The sequence below is a fragment of the Carettochelys insculpta genome, chromosome 1 (genome assembly GCF_033958435.1).
Source record: "Carettochelys insculpta isolate YL-2023 chromosome 1, ASM3395843v1, whole genome shotgun sequence".
NCBI classification, from domain to species: Eukaryota; Metazoa; Chordata; order Testudines; family Carettochelyidae; genus Carettochelys; species Carettochelys insculpta.
Window position 1 is genome coordinate 39,130,810 of NC_134137.1, and position 16,238 is coordinate 39,147,047.

At 44.1% G+C, this 16,238-nt stretch overlaps 1 protein-coding gene across 1 annotated transcript in view; it reads right to left on the reverse strand.

The window, feature by feature from the left end:
* PDGFD (platelet derived growth factor D) overlaps positions 1 to 16,238 on the reverse strand; it is a 207,930-nt gene that overhangs the window by 64,254 nt on the left and 127,438 nt on the right. The window lies entirely within an intron of this gene.

Sequence of the window (16,238 nt, forward strand, 5' to 3'; positions counted from 1 at the left end):
AGTAGAACCCTCTCCCTTGCAGTTGCTCCGGCACTCTTTCCACTGCCCCTATGAGCATGAGATGGTCTACCTCCTGCTTGAGCCTTGCTACGTGGGAGGCCTCCTGGAGGTGGGGCCTGGGTGGAGGTCATGGCGGTGGGAGCGACTGGAAGGGGATGGCGTACCCCGTGGCTATGATCTCCAGCACCCATTTGTCTGTGGTGATCCTTTGCCACTGGTTATAGAATGGTCAGAGGCGATGGTGGAATAACTGCTTCGGATGACCTTGCGATGGTAGTGATGGCGCAGCCCTGGATCTGTGTGTCAAACTTGTGGCCTTTGGCCCTGCCCCGAGGACGCACAGCTGTGTTGGTAACGACGCCTGGGAGTTCTGTACTGCTGGTGCTGTTGATGTCGCCCTTGCTCGTAACCCCTGTGGTACTGGGGACGCTGTTGCTGAGTCCGCAACATCCAGGGCGATCTGAACTCCCGTCCTCGAGGCCGCGTAGCCTTCTTGCATGATGGCCTTGAGCACTGGTTTCTTGCCCTCTGGAAGCGAGTCCATGAGGGAGGTTAACCTAATGTGGTTATCGAAATTATGGTTCGCTAGATGCGCTGCGTAATTTGCCATTCGCAACAGTAGAGTGGAGGAGGAGTAGACCTTTCTGCCCAACAGCTCTAGCTTTTTGGCATGTTTGTCTGTTCCCCCACATTGCGACGACTCCACCACCAAGGAATTTGGTTGTGGGTGGCTGAACAGGAACTCCGTGCCCTTTGTCGGCACGAAGTTTTTTTTTTTTTTTTTTTTTTTTCCCGCTCTCTTGTGGACAGGCGGAATAGTCGCAGGAGTCTGCCATATCATAGTGGCAGACTCCAAGGTTGCGTCATCAAGCGGTATTGCTATTTTGGGGGAGGCCGGAGGTCTCAGATTTTTGAGGAGCTTATGGTGTTTCTCTTGCACCTTAGCTGTCTGGATGCCTTGCGTGAAGGCCACCCTCGTAAAACAGCTCTTGGAACTGTTTGAGATCGTCCGGAGGATGGACGTCCCCCGGGGCCGTAGCCTCATCCGGGGAGGAGAGCGAGGAACCACTGGGGTACGTCTCTCTGGACCCTTCCGGTTCCTGCTGGTGATGGTACACCCTCTCACTAGAGGTTTGCGAGGGAAAATCTCGGGGTTCCATAACCAGTCCCCCCTGAGATGCTTCAGTCTCTGTCCCCGGTCGCAATCGCCCTTGGGGGTACGAGATCGTTTGTGGGGATCTTTCCCTAGTAGATAGCCAATGGTGTCTATGCCCCGCGTGGTAGGGGCGACCATGGCAGTATAGGCACTGTTCTTGGGAAGGTGCATACCCTCTGAGTCTGGGGGAGGGCTGGAGAGAGCGATTTTGCATAATAGTCCAGCGGTTCAAACCCCAGGAAGGGTGAAGGTGGTCCCAGCCAGGGTGAGGCTGGTTGCAAAAAAAAAATGGAGAAGGGGGCTCCGGGTAGGCTAGGGGGGACCCCTGCCTTCTGGTTGGAGTCTGCAACATAAGCGGAGGGCTGTGAGAAAGCAACTCCACAGCCCTGTGCGGAGAGGGGCTGCAATGCCTCCTCTTGTGTGCAGCCTTCCCCCTCCCTTGAGGAGGTAACTCCGCCCCCTGACGTACAGGGGATCCCGGCCCCGTCCGCACCGAGCTCGGCACGCTCGAGGGCGGTGCCGTAGGTGCGGTGTCCTCCGGTGCCTGCAGGCTGCGTGCCTGCGCGCTCTGCACCGCCGGTTCCCCGGGGGTCGGTGCCGCTGCCTGCGGTGCCGCCGGTACCGGCGCTTGTTTAGCCGCCGCCCTGCCTGCGGTGCGGGGCGGCTGGCTGATTATCGGAGGCTGAGCTGCTTCCACGTGGCTCTCCATGCCGCCGCCGATCAGCTGTTGCTGCGGCTGGGGGCTGCTCGCTCCTCCCGTCCCGCTCGCTATTGTTGCCGGCAGGGATCGGGCTGGGGAGACTTTCCTCCGTTTTTGCGCTGATGGGGTGAGGGGGGCAGCTTTCCTTTTATGGGCCCTGGAGGGTCCCTCCTGCTGCGGCCGCTCCGGCACGTCTGGCTGGAGGGCCTTATGAAAAGCAGTTTTAAGCCGCCGCCCTGCCTGCGGTGCTGGCGGCTGGCTGATTATCGGAGGCTGAGCCGCTTCCACGTGGCTCTCCGTGCCGCCACCGATCAGCTGTTGCTGCGGCTGGGGGCTGCTCGCTCCTCCCGTCCCGCTCGCTGTTGCTGCCGGCAGGGATCGGGTTGGGGAGACTTTCCTCCGTTTTTGCGCTGATGGAGTAAGGGAGGCAGCTTTCCTTTTATGGGCCCCGGAGGGTCCCTCCTGCTGCGGCCGCTCCGGCACGTCTGGCTGGAGGGCCTTATCAAAAGCAGCATTTTAAGCCGCATCTCCCTGTCTCTCCTTAATCGCCTCTGGGCAGGACTCACATTTTTTTAAATCCTGAAGAGGACATTGTTGGTGAGTCTTTCAGTTGTTAAGCGGGTACTTAGCACCTTCCCTGTGCTGTTTTCCCCGTCCGATGGCCTGCCTCAGCAGGAGGGCAGACGGCCCGATGCTCCTGGCCTCCGGCGCTTGTTACTGGGACTGGATTGAAGCTGTCCCGCTTGTAGCTTGTTTTTTTTTTTTTTTTTTTGAAAAATAACAACCGGCTAACTTGCAGTAGCCTAAGTACTTGAAAAACTTTAAAGAAAAACAGTTAAAGTAATTGAATACGCTACTTGGCCTTAGCCTAGTTCGGATTCCGTCTGCAGCCGACGGCGGTTAAGAGGAACTGGCGGGGACCGGATCGCGCACGTGGCCGGGAGCGCGCGGGGGAGTGGTGCGCACCGGCGCATGCGCGGTCCGGCAGAAACTGCTTGGAAGATCCGATCTGCGGCGCCGGTCGAGCCCGACACCTAATGTGGAGCACCCACGGGGACACTCGAAGAAGAACCGTGATTGCTGAGGGAGACTTCCCACGGCCGCCTAAAAGAACCAGACTACAGCCAGCTCCTGAAAATCATGACCACCGGGGCAAACTTCCCTCAGGTAGCTAAAAGACCCCTGCTTACAGCCAGCCCCTGAAAATCATGATGCTCACCATGCACAAGCTGCCTGGCACCTTGTGCATCATGTCCTTTTATTGGTTTGGGGTCAAGCTACATGATGCAACTGGGTGAGGGAATATTCTGGACTGTGTGGCACCTCTGGGGGGAAGAAACGTAGGTGATGGTGGGAGGGTCCAAGACACCATATAAATGGCTGAAAAGAAGTTTCTCATCCTACCGGACAAGCATGACTCCCACCCACAGCCTAGCTGACACATGATACGGGTGGGCCAGGCAGTGCAGAAAAAAAGGCAGCTAAGAGTGATATACATAGAACCACAGACCCCACAGCTGCACTACTAGCAAAGAAAAAGAAAGAAGATTTTTACAGCCATGGGCTTCCAGGTGCCGAACTGTAATGGTCTTCTTATTGCCTAATTCCTCTGTACCTGACAGCATCTGAGATGTAAGAGGCCAGAGTGGAGAACTGTGGGGCATTATGGGGCACATACGAGACATCTGTGGAGGCTAATGAATTCGTTTTAAAGACATGTCACATCCTCACTACCCTTCATTGGGAATTTTAAATTTGAACTGAAAGCTATATCCATTAGGTTACTACGATTTTACGATTTCGATATATTGATTTTAGTGGTCCATAGATCCAGCTAATGGAATTTACAGTGAGGACAGGCACTTGGAAAAATCAGACTAACTGACTTAAAATCAATTTTATCTCATACTGTTGATGCAGCCTAACTAAGGCCCAGATATGCAAAAGTATTTCGTATCTTCACTTCCTGTGCAATCAATGGATCTTTTGTGGGTCTTGGCCTAAGGTGACTAGCCTCCACATAAGAGCTTTTGTAGAATTTACTGGCAACAAGCCACAATACAAACTCACATGCAGTATATCCAACAATCAGGGCCCATGCACTTCTTCACTAGGGTCCTGCTCTTGCAAATACGAGATTACTCATGGGACAAAATTGAAGCATGTGTTTGCAGGTGTGGGGCCTAGCTGGGCAGGGGGAAGTGATGTGCAATTTTCAAGAAGCCAAGGGCATGAAAGGAGAGAAAGGAGTTACCTATTTTTTTCAGTAATATAAGGACTCTTATTGCAAGATATGCTTCTCATCATGTATACACTGAAATACATTGGGAAACAGGCACTGATTCAAAATGAGCATTTCTTGAGGTAGAAAGAACTGCCATTGTCTATTGCACCTGAAGAACAAGAGAACAATGTGATGCTGAAATCCACTTTCCCTCTTGCCCTATAGTACTTCTTTATATATTTAACCAAGCAAAATGCCATTAAGATGAATTAATCTTGCTTGCAAGGACAGCTCTAGGTCATAGAAGACTTAGCCATCAATGCCCACATCTGGTGACTGTTGAAAAACAACATGCAGATAGACTCCTCGGTTCTCAATAACAACAGCTGCATTTTTAGACCCTGATCCTGCAGGCGATTTTGTATGGGCCTGCTCCTCTGCCTATGCAGAGTCGCTTACCAGATCATGGCTTTAATTATTAATCAGACAATGAGAATACAGGCCCAACAAAGTGGACTGTGATTTTGTTAGATTACAAAATGAATGGGTTTGAAAAGAGAGTTGGAAATGTGATACGTCTCTTCTAGCAGAGCATTTGCAACAGCAATGTGTAAAATCTTATTTCAGAATTAATTCAGTTCAGCCTAGATACAAACACTGTCCTGTGGATTCAAAGGTAGATGAGGGACTGCTTACCAATGGCTATCACAAATAGTCAAAAAGCATTCAACTGTGAAGCAGTGTCTAGTGGAGTAGCACAGGGATCAGCGGCAGGAAGGCAGGTAGGTATGATTTCATGTAGACAGAAATTTCATGACCAACTTTATTTATTTCCAGAAAAGGAAAAGGAAGTATGAGAACATTTTCAGATTTTATTACATTGGGAGGAGTTGTGAACATCACTGAGGACAAAGAGAGATTAAAAGGATGGTCAGAAATAACACAGTAACATTCACCCTGCAAACGTGAGAGCTAATACATCCTAGTCTCAGGTATGCCAAGTGAAAGAAAAACCTAGAAGCTTTAAGGCGGAAATAGTCTGAGGGCATGTAGAGCAAGGGGGTGTGAATAGCATTGTGCAACAAAGTCTGCTCTGTATCTCCCCGATGTGGACACTACAGGAACAAACATAAATGTCCAGAGTTCACACTACTGTAGTTCTCTTCAAAGAGGACAATTAAGTTTGTGCCTCTACAGCCTTTTAGTCCTAACTGTGGAGCAGTGCAGAAATACTCTTACAGATCGTGCTGATGAGTTTTCATTTTATTTTTTTCATTACAGCTAGATTAATGATAACATAGATATGGTTACCCAAACTACAACCCCATTTCTGAATGAAGTGTGAACTTCCCTTATGATGATAGCAGAGAGCAAATTTGACAAGTGTCTCAAGTGTTTTAAAGCAGTCCAAGGGACCAGTGTAATTTTAAGCTTAATATCCAGAAGCAGGGGCAACAGTAGCTCTTTACACACATTGGATGTGATTTTACATGAATCATTGGATTTTGCTAACTTCACTTCTAGGCTACAATTACACTGGTGAGTTTTGCCAACAAAACTCTGGTTTTGTCAACAAAACTGATGGAATGGCCACACACAAAATGTATTTTGTCGACAGTCTGTCAAGAAAAGTCAGCACTTTTGCCAGCAGCATTCTGCTTCTCTGAGGCATAACACTGTTGTTGACAGATTCTGTGGACAAAAAAGCTGTAGTGACGCCCTAGGGGGGCCTTCTGTCGACAGACAGCGTGCCGAGAACAATGGGCAGCTCTGTCTGCTGTGCTTCCGGGTGTCCTTTTTGTCGAGAGAGCAGCTGGGCAGTCTGGCCGCCCTGTTGACAGAGTGGAGCACTCTTCCGATTGGCTTTTGTGTGTGGCTGCACTTTGTTGACAGAAGTTTTGTCAGGAAATCTCTTCTGGCAGTGACTTCTGTTGACAGAATGCTGTGGTGTAACCGTAGCCCTATAAATACATTGGAATAGGTGGGGAGGGTAAGTTGGTGAGGAGGTTGTAGGGACTGATTGTGTAAAGTTAAAAAGATAAAGGTGAACATTATTGCTTAACTAAGAGATAACTAACAGGTTGGGGGCAGAAAGAAACTCTACAATATTTGAAGGATTTCAACACTGATAAGAAACAGAGAGTTTTTCATCATAATTAAAGGAGGAATAACAACAAGAAAAGGGATGAGATTAACATAAAGAAAGTTAAGGCTATCAAGGCAAAAATACTTTCTGTGTGATTTGTTAGATTGTGTCTTCATCTCTATTTGGCATATTTAAATCTTTATTGGACAAAACATCAATAAATGTACCATAAAGAAAGGCCATTTCTGCACTTGGAGCAAGAGAGACTAGATGACCTGAAAGCTTTTAAAATCATTAGATTTTACAATTGTCCACAGCTGTGGTATAACTTAACAAAAAGCTAAGCTAAAATTACTCTTAAAATATGGACTATTAGTTAATCAACAGCTATCAGCTTTTTTCGAGTACTTTCAGCTGTTACAATAAATATGGCGATAATTTATTCTCCAGACAATTCATTATGCAAACCATCAAACCCACATTTTACTTAGTGCAGAGATGTTTTTCTAGATTCCAAAGAATGACACCAAACTTCTTTGCAACAATTCTGGGTATGAAATGGAGTCTGAAGTAGAAGCCTGAGATAAACACTCTTTAAGTCTGTGTCAGTCTTTAAAAGGTAACATTGACATGTAGTGGAATAAATGTTGGTATAATTCAAAACTAGAAATCACACCTTGGAGGCTGCCCTCTCAGAGAGACTGGAAAGATGCATGGGTCTTGTTTTCTTTTAAAAGACATCAATAATTTAGCCTGCTGTGAAGGGTTTTAACAAGTCTTTCAATATGCTCTTAAAGGGAGGCTGAGGTCCAACATTATGTCTGAATTCACGAGACATCTCCTACAGAAATTTATCAAGCAGAAGTAAGGGTAAGGGGGCAGATGGAGTTTCCTCCTTTCTCTGTACAGTATCTACATAGGGCTAGATTCATAAAGAGACTTAGGCACCTAAATCCCAAATTTACAAACACAGATTTGAACTGGTTAGAGAGTATTTTGATGTGAAGCTCCCTTAGTATCTCTTGGAGCAGCTGTTTAATTGTGGCTAAGTAGTTAGAGATTCATTGGGCCAAAGTCAGAGCACACATAGTCATAAGATTGCTATATTGCTTGGTGATTGGAGCTCCCTGCACAACTAGAATCCAATCCCCTTACTCCAATGACTTTTTATTTATGCAGATATATGCATCTCTGGTATTCACAAAGGCCTGTGTCTCCCCACTCCTGTGTTCCCTACTGTTTGCTGTGCCTCAGTACTAACATGACTGTAAATTCTCTGAGGCAAACAAAGCCTTTTTCTTTGCACAGCACTCAAAAAAAGTGGCCTTCAACCCTGGATGAAACCTCTGTGAACTTCTGCAAGAAATAATAAATACATGTTTTTTAGATGCCAATGTATATCATGTACACTCCTGATAGTCAATTGACCCTTCCGCTATTTTCCTGCTTGTGGCTACAAGTTACTTTCCTCTTTCAGAAGAACAAGCATTCCCTCTTTACCCTTTAAATCAGATAAGCAATATACTTCTTAGTTAGCTATTGCAACAGGTAGGAGCTACAAGCAGAGAATCTCAGTTCTTTAAAATCTAAAGATCTTAGTGCATCTTACTTGAATCATACCTTTAAAGAGTTGCTACATTCTCTTATTTAGTAATACTTATTCAAGTAATACAGTACTTGAATTCATACTGAACATTTGTCTAATCTTTGGATGATGCAAAGTGTTACTTATAGTAACGGCTGAATATTACGATCATGCCTCTGAATTCTGGACACACCCAGAGTCCCACAGTGGTGTGAATTAATTGCACTCCTAAGCACACATGATGCCTTTTCTACTTTTAATCTGATACAGTAAGGACTAACATTATGGAAAAAACATGTAGACAACACTATACTGTAAGTGAGTGAAACGTGAACTAAGTAGTCAAATCACCAAGGAATGATGAAGGAAAAAGGCCTATTCTTCACCAGTCTATTCAACTAACAGAGTCACCACTTACAGACTCTGCAGCTGGGAAAACACAGTCTCAAATACATTTTATTTTTAGGTGAAAACAATAATTTTGCCAGTTGAAGGCTGACAGATGTCTACAACTATTGTCTAATTGTCCTCCCCTTCAAGCTCTTCCACCAACCTTGCTAAAAGATTTGCATTTCTCCTCTCCTCCCCACCATGACTGGCTTTCACATCTACAATCCCTCCCACCGCGTCACCCTCTTTGATAATCTCCAAAAACCCAACCCCCTCCCAATTCCCGTGCTTCCTATCAAGCAGAATTTTAGACAGGAAAATGCCTATACTGAATTGGTCACCTGCCTCTTATCCCTTTGCCTTCAAGCATGCCACAAACCTTCCTAAACCTGCACCAATTCTTGCTGCTTGTTGCCTTCATATATCTCACCAACTCTTTCTTGCCTTGCTCCTTAACAATGATGACTACTACAGAGTCACAGAAACACAGAATCACAGGGCTGGAAGGGACCTCAGGAGGTCTAGTCCAGCCCCCTGCTTCAAGCAGGATCAACCCCCACTAAGTCATCCCAACCAGGACCTTGTCCAGCTGGGACTTAAAAACCTCAAGGGATGGAGAATTCACCACCTCTCCACGCAATGTATTCCAATGCTTCACCAACCGCCTCATGAAGTAGTTTTTCCTAATGTCTAACCTACACCTTTCCCTCTTCAACTTCAGACCATTACTCCTTTTTCTGCCATCTGACAGCACTGAGAACAGTTTCTGCTTTTCTGAGCTCCCCTTCAGGAAGTTGAAGGCTGCTATTAAATCACCTCTAAGTCTTCTCTTCTGTAAACTAAACAAGCCCAAATCCCTCAGCCTATCCTCATAGGTCTTGTGCTCCAGACCCTTAATCATTTTTGTTGTCCTTCGCTGAACCTGCTCCAGCAAAGCCACATTCTTTTTATACTGGGGGGCCCAAAACTGGACACAATATTCCAGATGTGGCCTCACCAGTGCCGAATAAAGAGGAATAATTACTTCTCTAGATCTGCTCGAAATGCTCCTCTTAATGCACCCTAGTATGGCGTTAGCCTTCTTGGCTACAAGGGCACACTGTTTACTCATATCCAGCCTTTCATCCACCATAACCCATAGGTCCCTTTCCATCGTACTGCTGCTGAGCCAGTCGGTCCCCAGCCTGTAACAATGTTTGGGATTCTTCTGCCCCAGGTGCAGGACTCTACACTTCTCCTCATTGAACCACATCAGATTTCTTTTGGCCCAGTCCTCCAATTTATCCAGGTCCCTCTGGATTCTCTCTCTACCCTCCAACGTATCTACCTCTCCCCCTAGCTTTGTGTCATCCACAAACTTGCTGAGGGTGCAGTCCAGTCCCTCATCCAGGTCATTAATAAAGATATTGAATAACATCAGCCCCAGAACTGAGCCTTGCGGCACTCCGCTTGAAACAGACCGCCATCCAGATATTGAGCCATTGACCACTACCCATTGGGCCTGACCATCAAGCCAGCGTTCTATCCATCTTATAGTCTAAGGATCCAATCCATATTTCCTTAACTTATTTCTCAACCCTTACTGCTATTCTGTCCTCTGGAATTTGGTTCTGCCCACTCAGTTTTACTGAGACACAAAGGTGACAGCTAATCTTTTCTTGGCCAAGCCCATAGACCTATTTCTCATCCTCATCTTTCTGAAGCTTGTGGTGAGTCTGACACAGTCAAATCCTCCTCAATTTTATCACCTCTGAGAATCTGTGTCGCATTGCTTGTACAGGCTTTCCTCCTGCCTTTCTGGTAATTCCCTTGGCATTTCCACAGATGGTCCCACTTCCTCGTCTTTCACTCTGGCTGTGTCTACACGTGCCCCAAACTTCGAAATGGCCATGCAAATTCCCATGAGCTCATGGGAATAAGGGGACTTCGAAGTAGGCGGGGCCCTTTCGAAAAGGAGCCCCGTCTGGACGCGCCACGTGGCGGCAAGGCTCATCAATTTCGAAGCGCCGCTGCCGCCCGCATGCTAATGAAGCGCTGAATATGCATTTCAGCGCTTCATTAGTAAACTTCGAAATGGCCATTTGCATGGCCATTTCGAAGTTTGGGGCATGTGTAGACACAGCCTCTGAGTTGCTCTCACTCGTGTCCATTCTTGGCTCTCTCTTCTGCCCCTGCCTTACACGAGTGTCTTAATCTTCTTGCTATAACAGCACTTTCTATACCAGTGACTCTAATAATACCTCCATTTCTGTTCATGTTCTTTGTGTTCACAGATATGACTGTCTCACTGCAACCCTTCTGTTTCATGTCTTTTCCCTCAACACCTTTCAGCACCCTCCCTTCCCACTGTAGTTGCTAATTTCTTCATCCTCTCCCAACCTCAGTGTCATCTTTGACTCATAATCAGTCTTAAAACACAAAAGAAAGCACAGGGAGAATTCAAGTGGCACTAAAAGACTTGTAGGCCTAGACAGAAACCACACCTCTGTGGTAACAGGACTATATTGCTATAATACACTGCACCTGACTCTGCAACAATAAGCTGATAAGAGGATCTTCTTCAGAAATGGGGTTCTCCCTGAGCCATGAAAATCCATGCCCATCCCTCCATTCTCTACTGTTTCCCAGTCTACAGCTCCCTGTGTGAAGCTTTAATCCTGACCTTCAGGACCATCATCAAATCAGAATCCAGCTATAGCTATCATCCCATGTCCAGCTATGTTCCACCAAGACAGCTGTATGTTCCTGGAACCATGCTACAGAAAAAGCACAAGAGGCTGGATAAAAATTATCCTGAGCTGAAGAGGAGTTAGCTGGAATGAGCCTTACAAGCAGGTCAAACTAATTTAGAGCATGACCACTTCTTGCCCTGCTGTGCAACCCTGCACTCAGAGGAGCTTGCCCAAGAGAATCAAAACAATGGCAGGAAGGAAGAAGAAAACAAAAGACTTCATATATATCCCAAGCTGTACCTCCTATAGTGATGAAATAACACTTGCTAAAGACTCATGTAGTCCACTAGTTATTTTGTCAAGTGGGTCCTAATTTACATGGGAAGCACTTATATACTAAGAGGGCAGAACTACAGATTACTGATAGTCAGACAGATTCTCCTCTGTCCTTTAGCCCCAAGATTAATGCTACACCATAGGCTATCTCCCACTGCACAGTTGTCCAGGGTCACAGAGAGCACCAATGCAGTGTTGGGGACCAGCAGGTCTCTCCAAGTGAGGATGCCATTAACGGGGGAGAGTCTCGATACATAGCAAGGGACACCGTGACAAAATCTGTTACAGGGATGACCAGGCCGGTTCCCTCTCACTTGCCAAGCTTCCTACTTCTCTTATATGAAAAGGGAATTTTCTCTTTATTAGTGCAGAGGCTGGAACTCCGAAGTTCTAAATTCCATTCCCCAGTTTATCTGCTTTATAGAGTGTTACAGACTTTATAGGAGCATCTCTCACTCCCTAATCTATAAACTGGAGAAACTGGATAAAACGTTATGGCGTACAATGTACAAGAAGTCAAAGTATATGATATAATCATCCTTTCTGACTGTAAACTCTATCATTCTATGAATTTCTCTCCAACACTATTGCCAAAACCATAGTCCAGCCCTTGGACATGGTTCACTCATATGACTCCAGTCAACATACCCCATTTATACAATTCTCACTTTTACTTCCTTTGTCCAATTATTTTTGTGTTCTCTTGTGCTGCTTTGTACACTTGAAAGGTTCTTTTTGCTCCCATATGCCATGTAACCTCATTCACTTTGTAACAGTCCTGCAAGGCAGATAAACTAAGGAATAGAATTTAGAATTACTGAGTCCCAGCCTCTGCACTAATGAAGAGAAAATCCTCTTCTTGTTCAAGAGATGTAGACGTTAGCCAAGATTAATGGAGTGAGAAGTATGTTTCTTTTGACATGCAAACACATATTCGTAAACATTTTTCTCATGTGAGATTTACTGTTCACTTTTGATGAGGAGTATAGCCCACTAAGTACTTTTGTAATGCTTCTTTTAATGTTGCATTTGCTCCTAAACAAAATGACCAGATATAATCTCCCAAATCCTTTGTTTACATATAAATGGGGAAGGAATTTTAAAGCTTTTGGTTCAGTTCTATGTAATTAGAAAGAACTTCATTTCTCTCCCACTCCACCTTCGACCCTCACAAAGATGCTCCTCTTGTTGACAATTTTATGAGAGGGCAACGTGCTCTAGACAAGAACACAGAAGTTGGTTATCTGCCAGCATCTCAAGTAACGAGCAGTTTCATAACATGAAGTATCAATTTTTTGTGTACAGTGTTTATGAAAATATCTATCCTGTCTAGCATATTCAGGAAATCAAAACTTAAATAGGGAAAAACAAATCAGGAGAGTGAGTGAGAAGTGTGTGTGTGTGTAATATATATAACAGTTCACATCCCTGTACTGTGATTTGTGACATTCCTGATCATTTAATTAACAAAACCAAAATATTCATCTGAACTCACCACCATAAAAAAAAAATCCACGGAGATTCCTTTTCTGGATTGCAAAAGCACTGAAAATAACTGCACACTATTATCGCATGTTTTCATATGCAGCGTATTAGGTAGGTTTCTATGCAACCTATATTGTCTTGGAGATATCAGTAAAGTTTATTTGTCCTGAAAAAAACCAGTAGCAATTTAAAACAAAGCATAGAGGAGAAATATCAATGGAATCCTACACAGAAATAAGTTAAAATTGCATTTGAGCTGATAAAATTCTATTATCTGTGACATACAGGAGGTCAGACTAGTGGAGCACTTCTGGGCCCAAAATTTCTGAATCTGTGTTTGCACTGCTGGCCTTCACTGCTAAGTTAAGTGAATTGTTTTGCTTGCATGTTAAATATCTTGAGGAAGTTGCTATTGACAGTGGGGCCAACAGCCTCTGCAGTCTCAGGGGCAAGGTGGGAGAAGGGCTGAGCTTTGCACCCTGGAAGGGACAGGACCAAGATCAAAGGGGTGGGGCCTAGGACTACTGCTTACTGACTCTTACTATGTACATTCACGCTAATATATTTTTTAAATTCCGCTCCCAATTCTGCTCATTTCCACAAACAGTCCCATTAGCATATATGGAACTAACGTGAGTAGGGATTTTTTGCACGTGTACCAGTGTGATTTTCCAGTTAACTGCCTACACTATAGTGTGTCTGATCATGTGAACCTAATGCTTCCTGAACTCAGCATAACTGCAAGTCAGATCCTTCACTGGAAGTTGCTCTATTGAAGTTAAGCCAGGTAAGAAGGTTGAAGGTTTAGTGCTTCATTTCCAATGCAAATAAAGTAATTTAATTATACCAAATATGAGAGTCAGGATTCTCCAGAGCTATGCATATACTTAGCCATGGAACAGGGCATTTATATATTTAAGGGTAATCAGTGAAGGAACATTTCTTTCCCCTCAACCTAAACATCTTTTTAAATATCAACCACACCATGGAAAAGAAGAACAAGGAAGGGAGAAATTTCAAACAATTTTGCAGGCTGCCCCCAGATTATGGTTTGTTGGGATGGGTAGTACTCAGATTGGTTTGATGCTTGTCTTTTAGATCTATGAAACTTGAAAAAAAGATTTCATAAGAAAATAAAGGGAGAAATAGGTGCCTATAGGTACAGCTACATTTATGGGAAGAGCAACATACTGACAGTCGATCTTCCTGGGTTTGATTTAGTGCACCTAGTGGGGATATGCTAAATTGAACTGTCATGGCACCGAAGTCAACCCCAATACTCCTGGCTCTTGCCAGGAGCTATAGAAGTCAACAGGAGTGTTTCTCCCATTAACCTTCCACTGTGTGGACTGTAGCAAAATTCAATTTTAGATAAGATGACTCCAGATATGCATTTCTCGGAGCTAGATTTATGTATCTAAAATTAATTTTACCTCCTAGTGTAGACCTGGCCTATGATGAGCTATAATTGCACTGATCTAGATTTGCAATTTCAGCATGGAGCATCTGTGTGCACAAGCTGGGCCCTTATAAGCCTAAGTACCTGTGTGTGTACATGAATTTATTTTGCATGTGCAACATGTACATGTACTTAGGTTCAACCTTGGTAGCTGCATTTGAAAAACTTATTTGTAAAAAATGCCCTTCCTTGTTTAAAGCTACTTTTTGTTTCTCTAAATGGAAAGAATAGAAGAAGAGCAAAGTTGGAACATACCAGAAGATGTGATAACCATAGCTCTTTCTTCTTGCAAGTTTTGCACTGCCTCAATCTGTGTGTGTCACATGCAGAGTGGTGAACTGACAAACAAGCTTATATGCACCAGTTGAAATGAATTTGAGTAGTTTCCATTAAGATTTACTGATATCAAGGCCAGAAGGTGCCATCCAGTCACATAGAGTTTTATGCAGTAATTCCTGTATCTAGACCAAAATATACCATTAACTAGGTAAAACCTGGTTCACTTGCTTTGATTTTTTTTCTTAAGATTTTGTAGGACAAACATGGTGCACACAACCAGCAGAGATCCCCTCCCAAACTCTACAATGTCTATTTTAATTCAGGTTCTTTTCTTTTTAAAATAAAGTTGCGTGCATTTATTACTGGAAAGGTCTCCCAGGAAAGTTCCAAAAATAGCCCAAAGATGGAAATGGCTGTGGAGCAAGGAAAAAAGCAATTTAAATATATTTAATTTCATCTGATGCATCATATGTTCGTGCATGGTTCAATAATATATTATAACTCTCTGCTTGCAAATGTATACTGGGTTCAGCCTTCAGGGACCAGTGGTGTGCAGGATATATCCACTATATGTACTTAGTCCTGTGACAGTGTGAAGACTATCAGCTAAAGATGGTGTCTGCTGAACATTAATCCTATGGATCTGCAACTGGACAATTTAAACTTTGAAACAGGACTAAAGACATTTGATCTTCATCTCAGCAAAACCAACAGTCCCTAAAGATATCTCTTCTGAGAAAAAAAGCATTTCATTTTAAGAGTGTGTTTGGAGAATATTCTCTTCCACACACTAGCTAGATGGGAAAACATTCTGTTTACTCTCTTTAAGCATTACATAAGTAGACCAAATACACTTGGAGCTTTCTAGTGATGAATATCCTGTGCTTTGAATGATAACATTCATTTCCTCAAAACCCAAGTGTCATATACTAGGCGTACATGGTCTGGAAACATCAAACAGTCATGATGTAAAAGATCCTGCTTCACTTTTAAAGGTTTATGCATTGTAATACTCAATGGTATGCAACAATATAAATGTTACTTAGTCTTGCTGGACTATCTTCAAATTAAGATCCAGATTCTCCTGTCCTTACTCACACAGGCTGCGTCTACATTACATTCCCTTTTAAAAGGGGAATGAAAATGAGTGAGATTGGAAAGGCAAATGAAGTGCAGAGTTACATATGTTATGCCTTATTTGCATATTCTCGCACGATCTTGCTTCAGAAAGAGACCGCTTTTGAAAGAACAGCCGTGTAGATAGGGTTCCTTCAAAAACAAACCCCATTTTCGAAAGAATCCTTCCTAATTTGTTTCAGGAAGAAGGGTTCTTTTCAAATGCAACTAAGAAAGGGACCCTATTCTCCAAACACACTCTTAAAATGAAATGTTCTTTTTCTCAGAAGAGATATCTGTAGGGACTGTTGGTGTTGCTGAGATGAAAATCAAATGCCTTTTAGGCCTGGTTCAAAGTTTTGTTTTCGAAGAAACCCTGCCTACATTGCTGTTTCTTTTTTTTTTTTCAAAAGCAGTCTCTTTTGGAAATGAGATTGTGTGAGAATATGCAAATGAGGCACAAGATATGTAAACCCATGTCTCATTTGCACTTCTGATTTCACTCATTTGCATTCCCCTTTCAAAAGGGGAATGTAGTATAAATGCAGCCACAGAGTGGTGTTTTCCTTCATGAGTAGACACAGTGTTTACCCATGGAAGCAGCATCTGGCTCAAAATCTGCAGCCTTAAACATGTCTTTAAAATGTATCTCCCATATTTAGACATGGAATGGGCTCTGTGTACAATAGTTTACACTCAAGCAAAAGCCATTAGCTAAAGTGAATTGGTGTAAATATTGGATTTTTCCAA